Genomic DNA, 5,489 nt, shown 5'->3' with positions numbered 1-5,489 from the left:
TAACATTAGTGAATGGGTAGCATGAATTCTGGAAATAAACAACTAAGAATCTTACACAGTGTACATTTAAAAGCAGTGCAAAAACTGATGAAACAGACGGTTAGAATGAAACAGAAATTTGAAAGTGTACTTCCATTCTGGAAGGTAACAGAGATTAAGAGCATAAACCAAAACAAACACTGCAATGGCCACAGGTACGTTACCAATGTCGTTGAGGACTCTCTGCCGATCACACGCACACGAAGACAATACGTTTCAGCTGGACCGTCCAGATCAACATCCTGGAAAACAGTAAACAAAACCCATGATTGAAGCCGTAAGCGGTATTTGTGGGCGCAAGTTTGGGGCATTTCTGTCCACCCTAACACACCCAGAGATGGGAAAAGTAGTATAGTAGTATATTTAGTATAGTTTATGAAAGGTATGAGGAGAGGATGTTGACTTGTGTGCCCTCACACTGCCTGTTTAGGCAATTGAATGTGAGATCAAACTGATGTTCAATTACCTCTCTTCGTTTTTGGTGTGGCTATGACCCCATTCTGGAGTATGTTTCTCAACAGCATCATTGGTAACTACAGTAAAAACTTTGCTTGCATGCAATTTTCCCATTGGCAAAATACCAAGTCGCTAACTAACAACGGTGCTTTTGAGAAACAGGGTCATGATCTTTTCACGAGTGTTGGTGAGAAACTTTACACATAGAGCTAAGTATACAGTGTGCAAAATTGTTACAATACATTGCATTACACTTAGCTGACGCTTTCATGTATTCAAAGCGACTTACATTTATTACTTTTCAGGGTATTGGTTACAGGCCCTGGCGCAATGTGGGGTTAGGTGCCTTGCCTTAGGCACTTTAGCCATGGATGGAGATGTAGTGACAGGTCAGGGGAGATTCAAACCTGCAACCAATAGATTGAAAAACCAACTCTCTAACCACTAGGCCACGGCTGCCCCACCAGCACAATTATTAGTATTTTGAACATATTGGCCCTTTTAGGCACATTGTCAACCAAAAATTGCATGAGAGAGAAAGATATGTCAAACCCCACCCATCCAATGCAAAAGAGTCTGCTCAAAGTTTGGTCTCCTGAGGGGGAGTTGTCTAAGGTGAAACTATGAGAAAACTATTACCCTACAGCACGATCGTATTCCAGAACTAAAACCTATATTGAGTTTAAGTTTTCTTCTAAGATAACTTCTGCTGCTTCAGTAATGCGGCCTTCGCAATGTGCCACAGCAAGTGCAACACACCCTCATGGGTAGATAGAGACCTGCAGAGATCTACAAATCAGAGATGACTGGTGTTGGATTGAACGTGAAATTTGGCAAAGGGTTTGTGATGATGTGAGGGTGCTTTAGCAAAGCTGGAATTGGGCAGATTCGTGTTTGCAAAGAACACATAACTGAGGCCAAGATGGCACATCAATGCAAGAAGGTTTGGTGTGTCCTCCAGCAGTGTCCAGAACGTGGATGATATGCCAGGAGACATGTCAGGTAGCACAGGAGGAGCCCACCAGAGCCCAACAAAATGAGCCTCGCAGGCCACTGATGTGTGCGATCTCCCTATGCCACCTAATAACGAAAAAGACAGATCTAGCTGCTGAGTTGTAACATACCACTTTGTCTGGCTCTTCATTCAGGTAGACCGTCAGCTCCTCAGCATGCACTCCCTCCCTCTTCACATCAATGTTGTCAGTCTGCGTATGAGGGCCGGTCAATGTATGCCAGGAAACAAACATGCAGGAAAAACATTTTAACCAACAGGAAGAATAAACGCAGTACAGGTACAACCACATTAAATAAAGGACACATCTCATTTATCTAGTAGCGTAGTGTATCGTTGGTACTGGCAGTGAAGTGGTACAGTACGTCACTGTTTGATATGGCATGGTGCAGCTCTGACACTTTTCCATTAGCCCCAAGTACTCGGTACCATTTCAGCACTCAGCCCTGGTTCCAAACGTACTGAAGTGATGCCAAAATGTGACGTCTGACCTTAAAAAGGTACACTGTGCAGGAAATTGTGAAAAAAGGTACTGCAACTACGCTGCTAATTGAAACTGGGCTGCCTATTGCCAAATTTGACCTTTTCATGAAAGCTTACCAAGTAATAAACTAATATTTTCTAGTATGGCCCAAATACAGTCATTTCTGCAGCTAAAAATGACTATTTCTGGAAATTAAAAATGGCGGACCATGGAGAAGATCCCCCTTTTTCATGTATGTAAGTATCTAATGAATAATTAGAATTTGATGGTGGTGGTAAGTATTCATGAAAAAGGTAACATCAGTGAATGGGTAGCATGAATTCTGGAAATAAACAACTAAAACTCGTACACAGTGTACCTTTAATTCCCCTGATCATTTCATGGGAATCGCAAGCCAGACAGACATGAGAATCAAATAAAAAAATAAAATAATAATATAAAACAGAGCAGCAACCACATCAACTGACCTGCAAAAGACTGTTATATCATTGTCCAGGACTGCTGTGTGTAAAGCCAGCTGTAGTTAGAACTGAGGTGAAGACAATGAGTTCAAAACTGGCTGAAGGATTAAAATTAGTGGGAGAAATGCAATATGATCCAAGACACCCTACTTCTCCCCATTACATTAGATCTTGAAATTTTAGCATTACTGTGATGCATGGCAGTGTGCATGTTTTACCTGAGTCATGGGCACCAGGATCCTCTGTATCTTCCTTGCATGAGAAGCACCTTTCTTGCTGAAGACCCGGAGCAGTGTTGTTGAAAGACCATCCAGCTCTGAGAAGAAATTCAACAGCAAACCAACTGTCATGATCCTCTTGAACTTGGCACTTAACTTGAAACAGGGCACAAAACACATACCTACAAAATACTTGTAACTTAAGACTTGTGACAAAGGTTACAAAAAGGCCTGATGGTCTTACTAAAATGAGGAAATAAACACACAAAAAAAATCAACAAATAACTTACCTCGCACATGTTAAAAAGAGCAAGCCATCTGCGTTTAAAAACTGCAATCGTGGGGGCATCACAAATTACTTCATGCCTTCAATGAGCAAAGGTCTTGGTCAGTTGAGCTGAGGACCCAAACGTCTTGAATTTCTGTTGTGACCAGGAAAGACAGATAAACTAATATAGGCGAAGGAGACAGCTATGCAGAGAAAAATGTAAAATAATTACAACAGATTTTACACACACACACACACACGCACACACACACATCACACACACACACACACGCACACACACCACACACCCACACACACACACACACACACACACACACACACACACACACACGAGCTAATAGTCATAGATTAGATACTACACAAGAACTTTCATCACCTTTTTCAGGGGCACCTTGTGAGAGGTAGCTGAGGTGAGGACCCTACAAACATCTTGAATGCTGAGGAATTAATATAGGTGAAAGAAACAGTTATGCAGAGAACAAAAACCCAAATAATAGTAACATATTCTACAAAGACATTCAGTAAATGATTAATTACAAAAAATAACAAACAGTATTTATATTTACAACAATATGCATTTCTACCTCACTCAAGGTACAGTATATATTGAATGTAAATGCACTGGAATATCCTAAAGTGATCATTGATACAAAAAACTTGCTATGTCCTTTTTACACAACAAATGTAGAAGATCGAGTTTGAGGGAATGAGGGACAGAAGGGCGTTTGCATGTGTGTTTCACTAGATACTACTGGGATTTACTTTCAACTATTTCAAAGGTCATAGCCAAATAGGCCTACATACATTGGTAAGTGACCCACGACATGAATCAAACCAGCTGCAAACTGCAGCATCTAGTTCTACACACGACGCACCCATTCAAACGCGCACCCATACACAAGCACACACAGCCCCTTCTGTCACGCGTCTCACGTCTCGTCTTTTTTCAAACCGAAAAGTTCCACCGGCTAATCAACATTTACTGTGGCCGTACACACACAGTCAGACGGAGCACTTTACTTCCCCTGTGTCATTGATGTGTGTAGAGCTACTGATGGTATCTACGACTGTCCTGGATACATTTGAAATCAGACGCACACGGGTCTCGCAACGTCAATGCATAGAACTAATACAACGTTAATGAACCAGCTGTTGTCACCTAGCATAAATTAGCTAGCTGCCCGTTATGGGCTGCCAGGTAGTTTCTTTCGCTATAACTCGCAAAGTAACCGAAAATAATGTCACACATGCAAACATGCATACAGTACAACATGGGTGACAGCTTCCAAACTCCCAACAATAGTTAAAACACGGAGACTATATCGATACTTAGCCGCTAACCAGTTTGAATTTGTGAGAATTAGCCAGCTACGCTTACTCTCTTGCTCATAAAACGTATGCCTTGATGCCAAAACTAAGTACACTAACGAAACGGGTGATATAAATGTGATTCTAGGAAAGTCATGATAAATGCAAACAGCCCTACAGTGGTTTACTTTTTTGACTTACCCGCCTTCAGAGTGTCCGCGGATATGTATTCAGTCAAAGAACTCGGCAAGCTCGTTGTTTCCGGCTGCCACACACAATCCGCACACTACTGCCACCATCTGTTCTGGCGTTGTAAAAGCCATTGGTCATCTTATCCAAAGGAATTAGGTTGTGACAACATTACTGGATTTGGGAAGTCGTTGGTTATTGGGCATCATGCTAAAGTTACATAACTTCATTATGCCCAATCACAAAACATAATTATTCATGGTAGAGGTGACATGTTTCCCTTTGATTAATTTAACATACACAACATATGGCTTTTTTCAGTGTAGTCGCATGTAGCCAGTGCTAGCCAGGCTGTGCCCTCCTAGTGACGCAACACCTTCGGCGTTGCTTCTAGTCAGGCCACGAGCAATATACATATAGTTTCTGAGCTCTGGAAAAATCAGGAACTCCACCCACTTTGTCAGGAATCAACCAACTTTGAGCAGCTCCAACGGCACTGGCCAGAGGCGTGTTCAAGGCAGTGACATGTTTTACCTGTAAGCGGAGACATTTTATTGGGACTAGGAAAATGTTTGGATTACACTTTGACACAGTCTTTTCTGACCTCGACCAGTAGCAAATGAAGGGAGGCAGGTTAACCACGGTGTTTGGGAAACATTATCCGTTATCTTCTTGGTCAGACCAACATCTCGGCACGAGATTTGAAAGTCGTCGATAAGTAACTCATTGATGATACAATGTTTTTCAGGGAAGCATTGTTGATACAGTATACACCCATGCAAACACAATCACAGGAAAGTGTATTGCTGAGCTGTTTGTGTGTTTACTTGGAGTCCTATCTACTGCAGTAATTTGTGTGTGTTTGTTTACTTGGAGCCCAATCTACTGCAGTAATGTTTGTGTTTTTGTTTACTTGGGGTCCTATCTGCTGCAGTAATGTTTGTGTGTTTGTTTACTTGGAGTCTATCTGCTGCAGTAATGTGTGTTTTCTTGTTTACTTGGAGTGCTATCTCATCTCATGGTCCGTCTGGGG

At 41.8% G+C, this 5,489-nt stretch overlaps 1 long non-coding RNA gene across 2 annotated transcripts; it reads right to left on the bottom strand.

The window, feature by feature from the left end:
- Positions 1-1,673: 1,673 nt before the first annotated feature.
- LOC134444751 (uncharacterized) lies at positions 1,674-4,690 on the bottom strand. Of its 2 annotated transcripts, XR_010034086.1 has the most exons (5): positions 4,469-4,690; positions 3,336-3,396; positions 2,961-3,092; positions 2,671-2,768; positions 1,674-1,700 (listed from the first exon to the last, which is right to left on the bottom strand). It is a non-coding gene; the product is annotated as an uncharacterized LOC134444751 (long non-coding RNA). The 2 variants fall into 2 exon arrangements; XR_010034085.1 differs by lacking the exon at positions 1,674-1,700 and having other exon boundaries at positions 2,583-2,768.
- Positions 4,691-5,489: the final 799 nt, after the last annotated feature.

Source organism: Engraulis encrasicolus, unplaced genomic scaffold (genome assembly GCF_034702125.1).
Source record: "Engraulis encrasicolus isolate BLACKSEA-1 unplaced genomic scaffold, IST_EnEncr_1.0 scaffold_703_np1212, whole genome shotgun sequence".
Classification (NCBI taxonomy): domain Eukaryota; kingdom Metazoa; phylum Chordata; class Actinopteri; order Clupeiformes; family Engraulidae; genus Engraulis; species Engraulis encrasicolus.
Note: the sequence above shows the minus strand (reverse complement) of the source record. Positions and strands in the feature narration are given on the sequence as shown.